We start from the raw sequence: 21,054 nt of genomic DNA on the forward strand, positions 1-21,054 counted from the left end.
CTAAAACTGTACTGAAACTTTAAGATTGACCTGAAAAGGAAGAGAAAGTGAACACTATTCAAAAGAAGTAGGACAAGGAAGATAGGGGGAAAGAAACATCAGTACTGAAACCTTCCAGATTAACTGTTCACCCTGGACCTCACACACTTATTAATGCTTTATCAGATAACCCGGTTCTGTACAGTGAGCGAAAACCTTCCAATGAAAAATGTTTGGCTATTATACATAGTGGTTAGCACAGTTTTCAAATCACAGTTTTCTGAATTTAATTTAATTTTACTATTAGCCCCTCTTAATATTTGGCACGCAAAGAGTTGTACAATTTGGAAAGCATCATGATGCAGGGTTACCAGATTTCTGAAAAATTAACACTATTCTTTGTTTCATTGTGAAACAAAATAAACAACAATAAAGCTATATTTGAAAGTTAGCTGCAATAGCTACCTAAACTAAACATGATCAAAAACACACACACACACACACACACAAAAACCCACTCTCCAAACATGATAACACACATACACACACACAGAGGCTAGAAGTCACAAGGCAATAATTTGATTAAAAGTACTTCTATTAAAATTATACAGCTCCAAAACAAAAATACCAGAAACAGAAAAGATATGGGTAAACAGGAATCTTCATTTACTGCCAGGGAAAATAGAAATTGTATGATACAACCTTTTGGAAGAGCAATTTGACAACATCCAGTACAGAGATGTGGGACTCACAAAGCAGCAGTTTCACTTGCAGTCAGACAAACTAGTGAAATTCTCAGACATGTGCACAAGGTGATATGTTCAAGGCAGCACTGTTTTTACCAGAAGAAAAAAGAAGAATCTAAATGTTTATTAATTTAAAAATGGAAAATCAAATTCACAGAGGGAAAACTATTGAATAGATAAAATGAATCAACTCAAGCTATTCAATACATGTATCAACATGGATACATTTTGAAGTCATGCTGAATAACCACGATGAGCCACAGAAGAATATGTACAATAAGAAGTAATTTTTACAAACTTTACAATTTTACAAAGTTATGTTATATACATTTTAAAAGAGATCTGTGAAAAAAGTATAAAGCCATAGAAGTATATTGTTTAAGATGCTTGTCAAAATCACTGTTGACTCCCTTGTTTAGGCTAAGCCTAACTTGGGATCTTTTAAAAATAAGCAGTGATGGGACTTCCCTGGTTAAGACTCCATGCTCCCAATGCAGGAGGCCCAGGTTCAATCCCTGGTCAGGGAACTAGACCCCACATGCATGCCACAACTAAGGAGCCCTCAAGCCACAACTAAGGAGCCTGCCTGCCACAACTAAGACCCAGCACAACCAAATAAATATTTTAAAACTATTTATTTAATAAAATAAATAGTTTTAAAAGATAAACAATGAGGTAGAAGTTTCAGAATATTTTCAAAAGACTAGAGATTATTCAAAGATTTTTTTTAAACTCTTTTAATTCTTTCTGCAAAAATGTTCAGACATGACCACAATGGTTTCATCACTATTTAAGAAATTTCTTCTTTTCATATGTTCAAGTGAATCTGAACACCCCTGCCCCCATGACCATCACTGCTTATATAGAGGGCTTTGACCCAAATTAACGTATGCTTCAAAGTGGGCAAAATGTGGTACTATGACCCCTTAAAAAATAAATTCTCCTGGAGTCAAAATAAATTATAGTATAATATATAATATATCCAATCATAAGCTCATCTGAGTCAAGTTTGATGGGTAGATTCCTCTTTGTTCTTTATTAGCAACCTTAATCAGAAGGCTGGCACACTTTGTGAAGAGCTTCTCACGGGAACTTTGCAAGCCCTACTATTGGAATAATGTGAATTAATCTTAGAAAGATGCTTGCAGATCCCGATGAGACTTACTTGAGAACAACTGTTAACAGTCAATTTGTTATTGCTGTCTTTTTTTTTTTGAACGACGTAAGAAAATATTTAAACCTTTGGTGAATAAGAGGGGGTTTTCAAGTATATAAAGAGTCTCCAAAAACAAATGCACATCACCTTCAAGGTGGTGATTACCTCTGGGGAGAGGTGGAGAGGAATAGGATCAGTGAGAATATAAAAGAAGCTTTGACTGTATCTGTAACATTTCACTATTTCATTTTTAAAAAGTGAAGCAAAATTGCAAAGGATAACATTTTAAAGCTGAATGGTGGGCATACAGGTGCTCATTACATAATTCTCTCCTGTTTTCTGTATGCTTGAAATGTTATACTAGAAAGAAAGAGAGAGAGAGAGAGAGAGAGAGGAAGGGAGGGAGGGAGGGAGGAAAGTAAAAGAAAGAAAGAAAGAGAGGGAGAGAGAGAGAGAGGGAGGGGGGAGGGAGAGAAATAAAGAAATGTTGAAGGACAAACAACATACTTGGAAAAATATTTTCAAACCATATGCGAGAAAAGGGTCTATTTTCTTTCTTTCTTTTTTGGCCATGCCCCACTGCATGTGGGATGTGGGATCTTAGTTCCCCAACCAGGGATGGAACCCATGCCCCCTGCAGTGGAAGCGTGGAGTCTTAACCACTGGACCTCCAGAGAGGTTTCAAAGGGTTTATTTTCTTAATTTATAAGGACAAATCAACAGGGAAAAGACAGATGACCCAAAAGAAAATTGGCAAAGGATATGAATGGGGAATTTATAAGAAAATAGTTAATATATAAAATAGCCTAAGTATGTACGGGTCTCTCCATTTGTGTTTTGTGTGTTATACATTCATTAAAGAAATGCATATCAAGAAAACAATACTGCTTTTCATTTTCATATTGGCAAAATTTCTTAAATTTCACAAAACGCAGTGTTCGCAATGGTGAGGAGAAACATGTTCTGTTTCTGAGAAGAGTGTGAATTGGTGTAATTATTCTGGAGGGCAAAATTGTTAACATACATTCCCTTTGAAAGAGCAATTCCGTTTCTAGAGTTTTTTTAATAATTGCATAAATGCACAAAGACATGTATCAAGGTATTGTTTATCAAGGTAAAAACTGAGGAAAAATTAATTTCTATCAGTGGAAGACATTAAATTGATGATGATACATTTACAGACTACTTTGCATCGACAAATGAAGATGTTCACAATACAGCGTAAGATTAAAAAAAGGAAGTGGTGGAATACAGTCTTATTTGCATGAAAAGGCAAACAAATGTCTGAAAGAAATGTAACAGTGATTATCTTCAGGGGATGAAACTGGATATTGGGGAATAGGAAAGAAATCTTTTATTTCCTCTTAGACTTTTATTGTATCAGTTAGGACTCTATTGCTGCAAATGATAGAAAACTGAAACTCAAACTGCTCTTAAAAAATGAATGAATTTATTGGCTCAATTTAACTGAAAAGTCTGTGAGGAGTTTCAGTTCATCTTGAATCAGGGCTCCACAGTGTCACCAGGATGCTTTTTCTGGGGGCTGACTTTATCTTTTACACCTGTAATTGATGCCCCCTGTGGGTATGTATCTGACAGGCCTGATTGTCTGGATGGCTTCCCTCAAATTAGCAACATAGTGACCGTAACCAAAGGCAAGAGTGAACGCTTCACTTTTCCAGAAGCCTCTACTTCATGTCTCTCGGGGAGTTCATCAGTTATAATTGAATTATTTACCTATCCTTGAGTCAGTCATCATCAATTGTGGTCATGGGCTTGGGGTCAGTTCCACCCAAACCAAATAACATAGAACTGGGTCTGGCGATTTCCCAAAAGAAAGAAGAATGCTGGCCAGCAAACAACAGATATCCAATATTGCTAGATAATATTTTCCCTAGTGCACATAATTATCTATCTATCTGTCTATCTATGTCTGCCTTCCTGTCTGTCATCATCTTACAGTCCCTTAGGGCCTAGACACTGAGTTCCACAGGAAACGACTATGTCTGTGTCATTCATCTTCCTGTCCTTTGGGTCTAAGTTGGGTTCTGGCTGTCAGAGAATATTTGTAGAATAAAAACAAAACAACCTCGCAACTTCACGCTCCTACTAATCCTTGCCTATGAATTAGAAAAACGTTAGTCACAGAATGAACATCATCAGGGCTATCTTCCACAATATCTTCATCCAAAATCATCAGAACAGATGCTGATGCAGTGAGAGAGATGCAATTTTTAGCAGAAACACTGGTGGCTCTATTAAATAGTTGCTGATATCGCTTTTTGTTGGTGGAAATTGTTCAATAGTTTATGTCGATTCATTGCTTTTGAACTATTGCCATAATGGTTAAACTCAGCACATCCATTACTCTGTTGTTCAAATAGGGGTTTAGGATCAGGCTAATTTATTTTAAGACTTTTGTTACCAGAGGGGCAGAAATAGAGACACAGATGTAGAGAATAAACGTATGGACACCAAGAGCGGAAGGTGGTGGGGGAGTGTGTGTGTGTGTGTGTGTGTGTGTGATGAATTGGGATTGACATATATACACTAATATGTATAAAATGGATAACTAATAAGAACATGCTGTATTAAAAAAAAATTCTAAAATTCAAAAAAAAAGAAGGACTTTTCTTCCTCCTCTTTCCTTCCCTTGATCCTCCTCTGGTTACTCCACTCAATGGCCCACTGAGAACTGGTTCTGCCTGTGCAACTTGCCACATAATTAGTGTTGCCACCACATAATTGGTGTTGCCAGATTAAGTAAGTATCCCAGATATTGCATGGGATCAGATATTGAATGGGGATATACTCATACTAAAAAATTAGTCTTTGTTTACTAGAAATTCACATTTAACTGAGCTTCCTGATTGTTATTGGCTGTAGTTTCTTATTTTATTAGCTAAATCTGGCAACCCCACATATAATGCCAGGTGCCTGTGACTACTTTCAGTTTGCCAGAAGATAAACCCCTGGGCTTTCTGGACTATACAAAACCTGATTATTGGATTTTTACCTTTAAATCTACCTCTTTTGCACTTCAAGAGAAATTATAAAGCAAACCCCTGTGTAACCACCATCCAGGTGAAGAAATATAGCAGAATGATGCCAGGACCTTAGAAGCCATCTGTGTTCTCCTCTGCAGATGGCATCGTCCTCCCTCCCCTCAAGGGGTGACCACTATTCTGCCTTTTATAATCATTCTGGTGTTTCTTTAGGCTTACCACCTATGCATGCATCTATAAACAATATTGTTTATTCTGACTATTTCTGAACTTTATATAAAAGTTTATATATAAGTGATTTTGTGACTTGTTTCATTCACCTAATTTGTGTTGTGAGAGTTATCCATGATGATGCATGTAGCTGTGCTACCCTAATTCTCATTACTGTATAATGTTCTAGTATGTGATTATACCCATGATTTATCCATCCACTGTATTGCTGTGCTGTTGATGGTCCAGTTTTAACTGCAATTGACAATTTTAACGTTGACAGTTTCAGAATGTTTTAAATGTATTGCACTAAGTTAAAATAACTATTATTAAATAGTTTCATAATGTTTAGGGAAATTGTTAATACATAGTACTCCTCTGAAATTTTTTTTTTAAATATTTATTTAGGTCTTCCCTGGTGACGCAGTGGTTGAGAGTCCGCCTGCCGTTGCAGGGCACACGGGTTCGTGCCCCGGTCCGGGAAGATCCCACGTGCCGCAGAGCGGCTGGGCCCGTGAGCCATGGCCGCTGGGCCTGCGCATCTGGAACCTGTGCTCTGCAACAGGAGAGGCCACAACACTGAGAGGCCCGCGTACAGCAAAAAAAAAAAAAAATATATATATATATATATTCATATTTATTTATTTATTTATTTATTTATTTTGGCTGTGCCTGATATCAGTTGCAGCACGTGGGATCTTTTAGTTGCAGCATGCAGACTTCTTAGTTGCAGCATGCATGCAGTATCTAGTTCCCCGACCAGGGATCGAACCCGTGTCCCCTGCATTGGGAGCATGGAGTCTTACCCACTGGACCACCAGGGAAGTCCTCCCTCTGAAATTTGTTGTTGTTGTGTTCAATAATAGGGAAAAGTTTAAGGTGGCTTATATAAAAAGTTTTTCATTTATAATCACTTAAAATTTTTTTATTGAGGTATAATATACATATAGTAAAATGCACAAATCTTAGATATATAGCTTGATGAATTTTTATATATGTATATACCTATGTAACCACAACCCTGATCAAGTTATAGAACATTTTTAGCATTTTTATTTATTTTTTTAAATAAATAAATATTTATTTATTTGGTTGTGTTGGGTCTTAGTTGCAGCTCGAGGGCTCTTTAGTTGTGGCATGTGAACTCTTAGTTGCGGCATGCATGTGGGATTTAATTCCCTGACCAGGGATTGAACTCTGGCCCCCTGCATTGGGGGCACGGAGTCTTAACCACTGCTGCAGCAGGGAAGTCCCTAGCATCTTCTAATACGACTGTTTCACAGCTCTGTTTGTTTCCTGTTGCTACCTACAAGATAGCTCTCTGCCTAAATTTTTAAGTACAGGCCTGTTACAGGTCTGTATGATGCTTGTTTCTGGGCTTTCGTGTGCCACCACGTGGTAAGTCTGCTATACTGCAACTTGGTTCCTTTAAAGAAGGACTCCAACAATTAGATTTCCAAAATGAAAAGTGATAACACAGATTCTGATGCAGTTAACAAAGTAAGTGAACTAACGTTTCTATTAAAAAAGAAAAAAGATTTATCTTACAAAATGAGGATTTAAGATCAGGTAGATAATGACATCACATATATTTATAGTTAAATTGAATATATAATTTTCTGCTTGTATATTTAGCATATAAAGAAAAAAATGACTTATTGCAAATAATATCAGCTGCTAGCTGTAAAATGCCTTGAAGCTTGTAATGTATGGAAAGTATAAGAATAAAATTATATGCAAGTAATTTATTCAAACCTTTGAACTTATTCATTTTTAAAAATTATTGTACTGAATTCTGACTATAGATTGCTGTAATTCACTTTGGAGTTATGCCATTCTACAATGGCCACATAATAGTATAGTAATATGTCTTAAAATGTATGCCAAAATTTTTGAAAGCTCACTAGAGATACATCATTCAAATAGGTCTTTCCAGTATTTTACATTTTCCAGTTTTTACATTTATGAGGAGAAAAGAGAACTAAGGCACTGAGAATTTTAATGACTATTAAGGAAAAGTGTACAGATGATAAATTAAATGATTTTGTGTGCATATGCAATGCATGTTGAAGAATAAAGGAAGGAAGAAGCAAATGGATAGACGCTAAACAGTGTTTTATTCCTATAAATTTGGTGTTTATTAAGACTCTCTAAGGGGGGATTTCCCTGGCTGTCCAGTGGTTAGGGCTCTGTGCTCTCACTGCCGAGTGCCTGGGTTCAATCCCTGGTCCGGGAACTAAGATCCCACAAGCTGTGCGGTGTGGAAAAAAAAAAAATCTCTAGGAAAAATTCCAGGTCCAGGTGTAGACTGTGACACATGACAACCCCACACCCTCCGACTGGAATAAGACAGATATTTTTTAAAACATAAAGCCGTATCAGTAGAAAATGATTAGAGTATCATCAGTGTACCAGAAAATTTGAGGACTACCTGGAAAATAGAAAGCAAATGGGTTTGAATTTCATGAAAAAAAATCAAAAGAGAAGAAATTGCATCTCAGGACAAAGGCAAGCCAGGTTCCTTCTAAGAGGCTCAGCAACAGCAAATTCTAAGAGAGGAGCTGTCCGTGGGCCAACAATCAGTGCAGTTTATGAAAGGTGCTTTCTGGTAAGAGTACTGGCGCCTCAGAGAAAAATCAAAGCCAGACTTGTAGTAACTTCAGAATTTGGGCCAAAAAAGCATTAAACAAGATACTTTATAATACTGAAGGGGAAATTCACAATGGAGATATAAAATCTATCCACTGAAGAACATAGCATTAATATTCATAAAGCAAAAACTATAGGCGATACAAGGAGAAATAGAAACACACAAGAAGTAGAGGCTCCAATTCACTTTTCTTAATCTCTAGCAAGTGGAGAAAAAGTAAGACTATAGAAGAAAGTGGAGGGAATTCCCTGGCGGTCCAGTGGATAGGACTCCACTGCCAAAGGCCGTGGTTCAATCCCTGGTAGGGGAACTAAGGTCCCACAAGCAGCGCAGCCAAAAACAGAAGAAGAAAGTGCAGTAATGTCTTCAAAGATCTAAGGGAAGATCTTTTTAAACTTAGCCTTATTATTGAATAAGCATGAGGACAAAATAAATATATCTGGGAATTAAAAATTTACCACTCATGCTCCATACATAAAAAAAAATTACTTGAGGAAGTGCTTCAGCACAAAAATAAGGATCCAAGACATCAGGTTATACAACAATGGTGGCAACTAAGCAGAAGCAGAAAAACTTAAGGAAAGATTTAAGCAGCAAACTTTTAATGTCGTAGGATTCAGTTTCCTTCTAAATTAGTCCAAGCACAATATTTGGTTCACAGTGAATAATACTTATGTAATCATAACAGCATATGTGCTAGCTATTTATTTTCACTTTTGGGTATCAAACAATGCCCAAAGCACAGGAGATTTAATAATTATATTACAGATGTGCACATAAATGTCATAAATCATGACAATTTAAAAATCATGTGGCAGGGTATAAATCTCAGGGAACAGATTCAAGTATGTAAGAAATATCACTTTATTCTCTACATTTCAATTTAATTTTTGCCTCTGGGAAGTATTCCCTTTCTCTTCCAACCTCCCCCATAAGTCCTGATTGATGGGAAATGTAAGCACAGATATTCTTGGGGTTTCTCTGCCCTCCCTGGGTCCTGTCAAGGTATACAGTTGCCAAAGCATCAGAGAGCACAGGCACTGTCCAGACATTAGTAATCTGTACACCCAGGTAACCGAGAGCCTCAGTGAATGATTGTTTCCAATGCAGCAGGTCTCTGCTCCTTTGAGGCCCCATGTGTGGCATGGGACTCTCAGCAGAGGTTGGGAACCCTGTGCTAGGGTCCTGCCTTCTCCAGATACCTGACATCACTACCTCTTCTGAGGCTTACCTTCTCCTCAGAGTTCCATGATGGAGCAGTGTTTGAGTCACACACAAGTTATCACCACAACCCAACCCTCATGGACTCTCTAGGGGAGAAGCCTATCCCCACCTCCTGCTTCTCCATGTCATCAAGCTTTCTCCCTCAAATTCTGAGCTCCTCCATGAGCTTAGGCTTATGGAAAACAAAAGCCAGAACAAATTTTACAGGCTAATTCTGCTTTCCTCCCTGTCCTATACTTCCCCTGAAGTGCTAGAATTCAGAGCCTGTTACTTGCTTGAATGGAGAAATGGAAAAGGGAAAATACAATATAATTCAAACACATATGAATACAACTAAGAGAAAGTGGGAGGTAGATAGAGAGAAATAGAAAGGAGGGTATTATACTCATTTTTCATTGGGGGTACTCAACCCATACTAAATTTGATAAATCAAGACCTAAACATTTAAATATGTTATTTAAAGTAAATAAGGCAGGATTTCCCTGGTGGCGCAGTGGGTAAGACTCTGTGCTCCCAATGCAGGGGGCCTAGGATCAATCCGTGCTCAGGGAACTAGATCCCACATGTGTGCCACAACTAAGAGTTTGCGTGCCACAACTAAGGGTTTGCATGCCACAACTAAGGAGCCCACCTGCCACAACTAAGACCTGGTGCAACCAATAAAAATAAATAAATAAATAAAACTAAAAAAAATAATAAAGTAAATAAGGCAACCACTAGAAAATAAAAATATAACACATAAGCAATAAAATCCAGAGATGGAAAGGTAGCTAGATCATGATAAATTCCTAACCTTTTATAATAGAATATCAATAGATTCTGTTAAATTTGATAGAACTTGAAGAAATATGAAGCAGAAACTGTTAACAGGAGTGATTTCTGGGAAGTGAATTAGGGCATGAGGAGGAGAGGTGGTAGCTGGGAACAGGAGGGAGCCTTCTTTATTTTCATTTTAACTTTTTTATCTTAATTTTTTTAAATAGATCTTTTTAAAAATTTTATTTATTTATTTATTTATTTATTTTTGCCTGTGTTGGGTCTCCGTTGCTGTGCTCGGGCTTTCTCTAGTTGTGCTGAGCAGGGGCTACTCTTTGTTGCAGTCCATGGGCTTCTCATTGCAGTGGCTTCTCTTGCTGCAGAGCACAGGCTCTAGGCGTGCAGGCTTCAGTAGTTGTGGCACGCGGGCTCAGTAGTTGTGGCTTGCAGGCTCTAGAGCTCAGGCTCAGTAGTTGTGGCTCATGGTCTTAGTTGCTCCGTGGCATGTGGGATCTTCCCGGGCCAGGGCTCGAACGCATGTCCCCTGCATTGGCAGGCGGAGTCTTAACCACTGCGCCACCAGGGAAGCCCTACATGCCTCTTTCTGAATTATGGTTTTCTCAGGGTATATGCCCAGTAGTGGGATTGCTGGGTCATATGGTAGTTCTATTTTTAATTTTTTAAGGAATCTCCTTACTGTTTTCCATAGTGGTTGTATCAGTTTACATTCCTACCAACAGTGCAGGAGGGTTCCCTTTTCACCACACCCTTTCCAGCATTTACTGTTTCCAGATTTTCTGATAATAGCCGGCATGAGGTGATACCTCATTGCAGTTTTGATTTGCATTTCTCCAATAATTAGTGATGTTGAGCATCTTTTCATGTGCCTCTTGGCCATCTGTATGTCTTCCTTGGTGAAATGTCTATTTAGGTCTTCTGCCCATTTTTTAATTGGGTTGTTTGTTGTTTTGATATTGAGCTCCATGAGCTGTTTGTATATTTTGGAGATTAATCCTCTGTCTGTTGTTTCACTTGCAAGTATTTTCTCCCATTCTGAGGATTGTCTTTTTGTCTTCTTTATGGTTTCCTTTGCTATGCAAAAGCTTTTAAGTTTAATTAAGTACCATTTGTTTATTTTTGTTTTTATTTCCTTTACTCTAGGAGGTGGGCCAAAAAAGATCTTGCTGTGATTTATGTCAAAGCGTGTTTTTCCTATGTTTTCCTCTAAGAGTTTTATAGTGTCTGGTCTTACATTTAGGTCTTTAATCCATTTGGAGTTTATTTTTGTGTATGATGTTAGGTAGTGTTCTTTATTTTATTTATTTATTTTTGGCTCATTGGGTCTTCATTGCTGTGCACGGGCTTTCTCTAGTTGCGGTGAGCGGGGTAGTGCTACTCTTTGTTGTAGTGTGCAGGCTTCTAGTTGCGGTGGCTTCTCTTGTTGCGGAGCTCTAGGCATGCAGGCTTCAGTAGTTGTGGCTTGTGGGCTCTAGAGTGCAGGCTCAGTAGTTGTGGCGCACGGGCTTAGTTGCTCCGCGGCATGTAGGATCTTCCTGGACCAGGGCTCGAACCCATGTCCCCTGCATTGGCATGTGGATTCTTAACCACTGCGCCACCAGGGAAGCCCTCTTATGCTTGTTTTCTGGAAAGACTTTACCAGTTTATAATTTTGACCAACTAACATTAATTTTGTCTTTCCTACTAATTTTTGATAGCAATACGTCTTGCAGTTTATTTCTCAATATTTTAATTAGAAGTGCGCATAGTTTCTATTGGTAGATTCAAGGATACTGTTATTATTCTTATTTTTGTCACTGTTATTATTTTAAAGTACCATTCATTGAAAATCTACTATTTGCCAAGTATTTTATATAATGTATCTTTATCTTAAAATTCCATGAGGAAGGTGTTATCAAACAGAGGCTCTGGAAGGATTGAGTCTCTTGTCCAAGGCCATATGTGGCCTTTAACCTATGGATTGAAAATGTGGCAGTGTTGGGATTTAAACCCAAAGCTATGGAGCCAAAGCCCATACTCTTTCCACACTATGCTATACTCATCTTGGTAGCCTGCTAATCCCAGGCTTGGTTTACATGGACCCTGGAGCCACTAGGCATTAAAAGTTTATTAAGTTACAGAGTGAAGTAAGTCAGAAAGAGGAAAACAAATACCTTATGCTAACACATATATATGGAACCTAAAAAAACAATGGTTCTGAAGAACCTAGGGGCAGGACAGGAATAGAGACGCAGACATAGAGAACGGACTTGAGGACATGGGGAGGGGAAGGGTAAGCTGGGACGAAGTGAGAGAGTGGCATGGACTTATATATACTACCAAATGTAAAATAGATAGGTAGTGGGAAGCAGCCACATAGCACAGGGAGATCAGCTCGGTGCTTTGTGACCACCTAGAGGGGTGGGATAGGGAGGGTGGGAGGGAGAAGCAAGAGGGAGGGGATATGGGGATATATGTATATGTATAGCTGATTCACTTTGTTATAAAGCAGAAACTAACACAACATTGTAAAGCAATTATACTCCAGTAAAGATGTTAAAAAATAAAGTTTATTAAGCATATAAAGTAAAAGCATCTTTAAAACCTGGGAAAACAGAAAAGGAGAAGCCTTTGTGTGTAATTCCTTCACCCTTTAATTCCAATGGAGATTAGAGGCCCTTTCACTCTCCTTTCAACTTTAACTGTTACAGGCAAATTGATTAATTAATTAATTAATTCCATTTGCCACCCAAACCCCTCTCCCTGCCTTGTCAGAAGCAGGGCTGGTCCAGAGAACACAGGAATGTCCACAGGATTTGGTTCTCATCCTAACTTTTCCCCTTTGTGGTCAGCTAACCGTAACAACCATTTTTTAAGTGTTCGCTGTACGCTAGATGCTCTGCTGAGCTCTTCAGATAGGGTATTTTATTTAATCATCACGACAAACTTACCAAGTAGGTATTGATAGAACCTGCATCAATGAAGTTTGAGAACAGACATTGAGCAACCCAGGACTCAGCCCAGGTTGGCTGGACTCTAAAACTCCACCCTTCACATCATAAATGTTTCTTGAATCAATGAATGATTCATTCCTTTTTGGTAATCCAGTTTCAAGATTTCAAGACTCCACTTCAAAAGGTCCACAGATAAAGCCCATCAGACGAATACCACCGGGAACACACTTGTGGTTTAAGTTTGGTTAATTTACTTGCTGCTGCAAGAGAGCATGCCGCCTCTCCCGGGGATCCTGGGATGTCTGGGCAAGAGAGACTTGGGAGGGGCTTACCTCAGGGCATGGGCCAGTGCTGAGTGGTGCTGAGGAGGGAGCAGAAGAAGCGGGGATCCACTGTGGACTGGTGCTGTCACGAACAGGGGCACTTTAGCAATTGAGGTTTCTCTGTCATCTTTGTTCTGGAAGCAAAAGCAGAGCAGGCGATGTCACTGGTAAGAAAGCAGTGATCACTCCAAAGGAGAGGAATTGTACAGCCTGAGGAGAAACATTGTTTACATGGCCTTGGCCTCCTCCTGTTGCAAACGTTTTTTAAACTTCTGTTAGACATATTCTGGTCTGATTACCTGTTTCTTGGAAACTACCATTTAAAAACCTCTTTTCTGAATCCCTGGGTTGGAAGTTGAGGCTCCTTCCCTGTGTCAAAGTAACCCACAGGGAGTGAGACGTTCCATTTTCCTTGATATTTCAGACAGCGAAGTTTCTCATAAACTACAATGGCATTTCCCAGTAGAAATGTAATGTGAGCCAGACACGCAATTAAAATTTTTCTAACAGCCACATTAAAAAGAAACGGGTGAGTGGTGAGGCCTTCGTGGGGCAGCCAGAGCTGTGTCTGCTCAGAGGTCAGCCTCAGACACCAGCTCTCAGTCTCCCTCTCAGCCTGTGTCCTCGAAGCCAGAGGACCAGGAGGCCACTGGCCATGCCCAGCGGGCCCAGCATGCAGGAGGTGGACACTAGGCAGCAAGGCTGCTGCCAGAATCATTTCTCCAATCAGTGTTCAGAGTATTATCATTTTGTGAATTTGTGGTGGGGGGAAGGTAGGGCTAATTTATTTTTCAATAAGGTTGGAGATGTAAGTTTGGTCCACTGGCAGTGCGGAAAGAGACCCACTGAAGGGCCCCTCAAGCCCAACCAGTGGGCTTCCTGTAGAGTGGGAGTGCCAGGACTAGCCTGCTCTCGGGCTCCGGGAAGGGGGGCAGGATCTCAGGCCAGCCCGCTCCAGCTCATGACACAGTTTGGCTTTTTTGGGAAGCAGATGGGATATTCCCACTCAGCAGCCCCCAGCTTTCCCACAGGGAAACCCTGGAGCCATCCTTTAAGCCAACAAGATGCCCCGGGCTTGAGCAGAGAGAACTTCAGAGCCTGGAAGGTGAGGCCTGGCCCAGCCTGATGGGCCCCATCCCCCAGCTGCCACCAACCCCTAGGACTGTGCCTGAGGCCTGGAGTGACCAACCTGGCAGCTGTTCTGAGTTTCAGCAATGAGACTGCCAGGTCCTTGGACCTGGACCAGAGGGAAGTGAGGCTCAAGGACCTCACTCAGGCTGTGGCAGCCATCCTGGGCATCCATCACGGAAGCAATAAAGCTCTTCCTGGAAATAAAGAAAGAAAGAAAGAAAAATAAATTTTTAAAAACAACAGGTGAAATTAAGTTTAGTAATATATTTTAACTCAATAGATTCACAATTTATCCAAAATATTATTTCAATACAGAATCAATATATTAAAAAAAAGTCAAATTAGACATCTCACTTTCTTTTATTCATACGAAGTCTCCAAAATCCAGTGTAGCAGATCTCAGTTTTGAGTTTAGATTTTCATTGAAATAGTTTATCTGTATTTAGATGTCATAAAATTTACAGTTGAAAAAGTGTACTCACGGACCAACGTTGTTCCAAACATACTTGAGTTTTCTAATAACTGAATCAAGTACCAGGTTGTAAATTCAAATTTAGACTAATTAAGATTAAGTAAAATTTAAAATTCAGTTCCTCAGTCACCCTAGTTACATTTTAGCCACATGTGGCTGGTGGCAACCATGTTGGATAGGTCAGGTCCATGATTTTAGAGAACAAGTTTTTTCATCACCATGCCCTTGATGGTAACTAATGAAAGCAGATTTTATAGGTTCACATTATCCTTAGTTCTTTTTTTTTAAATTTTTATTTATTCTTTAATTTTATTTATGGCTGTGTTGGGTCTTCGTTGCTGCGCGCAGGCTTTCTCTAGTTGCGGTGAGTGGGGGATACTCTTCATTGTGGTGCGCGGGCTTCTCACTGCGGTGGCTTCTCTTGTTGCGGAGCACGGGCTCTAGGTGCGCAGGCTTCAGTAGTTGTGGCACGCAGCCTCAGTAGTTGTGGCATGCGATATCCTTAGTTCTTTCTTCTCCTATCCCACCTTTTTTGTACCACAAATTCTCTGCCACGCTAAAAGAACTCTCGATTTTCTTAGATTCCAGTTTTTCTCTTCAGCTGCAGGGCAGGCCCGGCTACCCTAAATCGAAGCTCAGGACGGCTGATCAGCCCAGTTTCCTCCCCTTTGCAGACATTCTATCATTATTGTGAAATAGAGACATTATCGTCTACATCTTCCAAGTACATCCCTGACAGCATAAAGGGACTATAAAGAAGTTTTTCAAAGTTCTTCCCTGAAATTTGATGCTGTTACAAGTAAGACACACCACAGGTTCCTTTGGACAGAAATAATTAGAAGTGCCTGGAGTCAGCATTAAAGAGTTTTGGCAGGGCTTCCCTGGTGGCACAGTGGTTAAGAATCCACCTGCCATTGCAGCGGACACGGGTTCGAGCCCTGGTCCGGGAAGATCCCACATGCCGCGGAGCAACTAAACCCATGTGCCACAACTACTGAGCCTGTACTCTAGAGCCCATGAGCCACAACTACTGAAGCTCACACGCCTAGAGCCTGTGCTCCGCAACAAGAGAAGCCACCGTAATGAGAAATCTGTGCACCACAACGAAGAGTAGCCCCCGTTCACCGTGTGGCGTACAGGCTTCTCATTGTGGTGGCTGCTCTTGTTGCAGCACGTGGGCTCTAGGGTGAGCAGGCTTTAGTAGCTGTGCCACGCGGGCTCTAGAGCACAGTCTCAGTAGTTGTGGTGTGTGGGCTTAGTTGCTCTGCGGCACGTGGGATCTTCCCAGACCAGGGCTCGAACCCGTGTCCGCTGCATTGGCAGGCAGATTCTTAACCACTGCGCCACCAGGGAAGTCCCTCAATGACTAACTTTATTGTACATATATGCTTTGAAATTTGTTGAAGCTTTCTTCATGGCCTAATATATGATTATTTGTAACTGTTCCATGTATACTTGAGAAAAATATGTATTCTCTGATTGTTGGATGTTTATTTGGCCTAGTTGTTAATTGTTTTGTTGACATCTTCCATATGTCCTTGCTAAAATTTTGTCTGTTTGGCCTATCAATAATGAGAGACGTGTATTGAATTGCTCACAATAATGGTGGATTTATCCATTTTTTTCTGTAGCTCTATAAATATCTGTTTCATCTACTGTGAAGCTATTTTGTTAGGTGCATACATGTCTCAGACTGCTCTAGCTTGGTAAATTGAACCTTTTATCATTCCACCATGAACGTCTCCACCCCTAACATGTACCAGCTTTTTTCTGGTTAGTTATTGCCTGACATAGTATATACCATCCTTTTATTTTTCACTCTTTATATCCATGTGCTTTGGGCATATGTCTTTTAAACAGAATATGTCTGGATTTCTAAAATCCCACCTATCTTCTGACTGGTGAGATTACTTCATTTATACTTACTATAATTATTGATATCTTTGTAATTTTTCTATCATCTTAATTTGTAATTTCAATTTATCTCACCTTTTTTATGTTTTCTACTTTAAAAAATGATATAGTAGACAAGAATTTTATGACATCTTCATATCCCTTGCTTTTCCTTCATTTCCACTTTCCATATCTCATTATCTAGAGTGTTTCATTCTAGGTTAGTTTAAATATATGCTCTCCTTTTCCTTTGCTCGTAGCAGTTTTTAAACAACAACAAATATTTCAAAGGTATTTGCTCATCTTAAAATATCTGTTTGTCTCTCTGTACCTGCTGCTATATAGAAGCAGGTGCAGTTTGTCCCAAGAGAATAGCAGGGATGACACAAAAGCCAAACAATTTCTATCATATTTTATCCTCCATTGCCTTAAGCCCCATGCCATATGCATTATCCCATAAACACCAGTTCAGAACAGCCATATTGCCCCAGAATTTTCTATTTCCTTGGTATTTGGGTGCTTACCAGGTAACTTGGCTGTTTTTTGTTTTCTCTCTGTAGCTCCTCTGAGATTGATCTTGGGGGAAGGAGCTAGTAACTTTACTTTGTCAGCATCTTGTAGGAAGCGGAACAGGAACTAATTATTTCGTTTAATTTTCCTAACATTCCTAAGAGGTAGATAAGGAAATGGAGATTCAGAGAAGTGCAGAAAACTTGCCAATGTGAAGTGGCCATTTTAAATGCCATCCATTTGACCCCAAAGCCTATGCCCTTTTCCATTCTCAAATCAACACGGAAACAAGCTATGTTTGAAAATGAAAATGAAAATACCTCAGTTTGAGTCCTGATTCTGCTACTTAGTTAGCTGTGGGATCTTGTACAAGTCACTCATCTTCAAAGTCCTTTCCATCACTAAAGCTGCTAATTCCTCAGTTATACTCTCTGCCTGTGTTTCAGTAATTCCTAATGAAATTTTAATTCATTGCAGTATGGTTTCTGCCGCCACCCTTCAGCTGAAATAATTCTCACCAAAGCTGCCAATCACACTCTTGCTGCTAAACGGATTGAACGTGCAATGCTGTGTCCTTCCATATGTTATGCTTTGCTTTATTATTTCTTAATGCACTAAAGTGCTTTAGTTATAGTTAACTCAAAAAAATCATCTGAGGCTTTGCAGGGGGAACTTTTCCCACAAACAGCTATACACATTTTATTTACATGTGATGCTGGACAATGTATTAAAAAAGTGAGAAAAGATTGAAGATACCACACACAAATTAATTCAAGATGGATCACAGACCTAAACATAAGAGCTAAAACTACCAAGTTTCTAGAACAAAAACATAGGAGAATAACGTTATGATCTTGTGGTAGGCAAATAGTTCTTAGAGAGGAAACAAAGCACGAAAGATAGAAGAAAAATATTTTAAATTAGACTTCATCAAACTTAAACCCTCTGCTCACCAGTGATGCTAAGAAAATGCAAAGGCAACCAACAGAGCCAGGTTTTCTACTGTTAGGGTGGGAGGTTACAGATAAGCAAGGGGAGGAGGCTAGAATGATCCATGTGGTAATGGATTAGAGTTGGAGGCATCAGCATGAACTCATGATTAGCTTAATGTAGGTACAGATGTTTACATATAGAAATATTTATAGATCTGTATATATATATACCCTATCAGCTGTATATACATATACCCTATCAGCTGAGAAACTCCCTAGTAGCAAGGAGCACACCTACTGTCCGGATCTTGGTTTCTAGTACCATTCTCCAATAAGAGGACCTGAATAGACATTTTTCCAAAGAAGACATATAGATGGCCAATAGACACATGAAAATGTGCTCAGCCTCCCTTATCATCAGGGAAATATTGATACAAATAAAAACCCCAATGAGCTACCACCGCACACCTGTCAGAATGGCTATTATCAAAAAGACAAGAAACAACAAGTGTTGTCAAGGATGTAGAGAAAAGGGAACACTTTTGCACTGTTAGTGGAAATGTAAATTGGTGCAGGCACTATGGAAAACAGTATGGAGGTTCCGTAAAAAAATAAAAATAGAACTACCATATGATCCAGCGATTCCACTTCTGGATTTTTATCTGTAGAAAATGAAAACATAATTCAAAAAATATATACCCCTATGTTCATTGCAGCACTATTTACAATAGTCAAAATATGGAAGCAACCTAAATGTCTATCAATGGATGAGTCGGTGGTATAATAAGATGTAGTATACACAGACACACACACACACACACACACACACACACACACAGGAATGTTATTCAACCATTAAAAAAGAATGAAATCTCACCATTTGTGGCAACATAGATGGAACTGGAGGGTAATATGCTAAATGAAATAAGTCAGACAGAGAAAAACAAATACCATATGATTTCATTTATATATAAAAACCAAAACAAACAAACAAACAAAACAAAACAGAAACTGTGGGAAACGGTCAGCCTTGAGAGCAAGCTGTGGACATGCCAGGCATGCCACCGCTGCTCGAAGGGACTGTCCCTACTTGTTCCCCTCCTTGTTCCATTCCATGGGAGATAAATCACCAGGGCCCAGAGATCAGAAAGAATGTAAAATGAGACAAGCAAAGCTGTCTCCCCGCTGCACGTGCAGGTTATTTTGGATAATTCCGGGTTTTCTCCCAGGGAAGTTAACCTTGAAGCCGAGACAGTCTGTAGATGATGTAAACCACCATCTGGCAACCAACCTCCCTTTTTCTAGTCTATATAATCTGCAACTGTAGCATAATAAAATTTGCCTTGTCACCATCAGTTGTCTTGGTCCTTCTGACCCCATTCGTCGGTACTGCTTCAGTTCCTTACCCCTTCCCTTCTGACCCTGGGCGGTGAAATCCTCTTCCTCCGGCTGGTCCGCGGCAAGAAACAGACTCATAGATACAGAAAACAAACTGTTCGTTGCCCAGGGAGGGAGTGTCAGGGAAAGGACCAAATAGGTGAAGGGGATTAAGAGGTAAAAATTTTCAGCTATAAAACAAATGTCACAGAATATGGTAAATAATATTGTAACAACTTTGTATGGTGACTGATGGTAACTGGATTTATTGTGGTGATCATTTCATAATGTATAAAAATATTGAATCACTATGTTGTACACCTGAAACTAATACTGTATGTTAATTAGAACTCAGTTAAAAAAAAATTCCACACCTACATTTCCCCAAGAGAAATAAAACATGACCACAAAAAGACTTGTACAAGAATGTTTATAGCAACTTTATTCATAATAGCTAAAAATTGGAACAATCCAATATCCATCAACAGGAGAATGGATAAGCAAATTATTCAATGGAATACTTTTCAGCAATAAAAACAACGGCTGATTCATGTAACAGTAGGGATGGATCTCGAAAACATTACACTGGGAGAAAGAAGGCAGACAAGAGTACCTACCACTCCTATTTTTAAGGTGATAGAAATCAGAAGAGTGATTGTCTAAGCTGTGGGAGATTTGGAAGGGGGCTTGAGAGAACCGGGTGATGGAAATGCTCTATATCCTGATTGGGTGGTGGTTACACAGCTGTTTACATTTAGCAAAACTCATCAAATCATATACTAAAAAAACCTATGCTTTTCACTGTATTTGATAATTTTACCTCTATTTAAAAAGAAAAAAAAAGGACGAGAAAAAAAAATACTGGTAACGCTGAAAGGTAACAGTAAAAATGTAAGAAGAAATTTGATGTGGTAATAAGCCCTTTCTTTAAAACGTTAAGTGAAGAAAATATTCCAATAAGCTCTTCTGGATTTATGTAATCAAATAAGGACTCAGACTGAGTCCCCTCTCCTCCGTCCGAGTTCCTCGGTCTTTTCTCGGATACCCGCGAGGCCCCGGGAACTCCAGGGCGGTTTCAGGCGTAGCGCCCTCTCAACCGCCGGCCATTGTAGCTCCCCGCCAGCCCCAGTGCTCCCACCGCTCACCGCCTCATCAATATCGCATCGCGGACCCGCCCATTGATTCAGCTCACAGCCACCCTTTGAACGGTCCGTTCACCTTTCAATCAATTCAAACATAGCAAGGAGCTAACCAATCGCAAGCCTCGGCGAAGGGAAGAGGCGGGTACTTTTACAGGAAGTGTTGCTTAAAATACCTCCAATCAGAAGTTCGGTGTGGGAAGTTTGAATTTTGCCGAGTCTTGTAGGCGTTCCTTCTTCGGAGGCGGCGGTGGTCTTCCAGGCCCAGAGGGTTCCTTTACTTTTAGTTTGGTTGAGGTTTCACGCTAGAAGCTGCCTCAGGTAGGTGGATGCTGGGGAGCTGGGGGGAGGGCGCTGGTCCGCTTCCTTCTAGAAGGTCTAGAAGGGTCGGAGGACCGGCGGCTGCGAGCTGGACGCCGCTCAGGGGAGGCTCCTCTTAGGACCGTGTTACCTGTCCTTCCCGAAGCTGATGACGCAGTCCTTCGGAAGAGTAAATATTTGTTGCCATGATCTGTGTAGCAGCATCATTTCACCACCGGGGCGTTATTGGCTTTGGGCCCCAACATTATTCCAGTGTCTCTTTCCAGGTTCTATGACAAC

Source organism: Grampus griseus (assembly GCF_964374135.1).
Source record: "Grampus griseus genome assembly, chromosome: 2".
Taxonomy (NCBI): domain Eukaryota; kingdom Metazoa; phylum Chordata; class Mammalia; order Artiodactyla; family Delphinidae; genus Grampus; species Grampus griseus.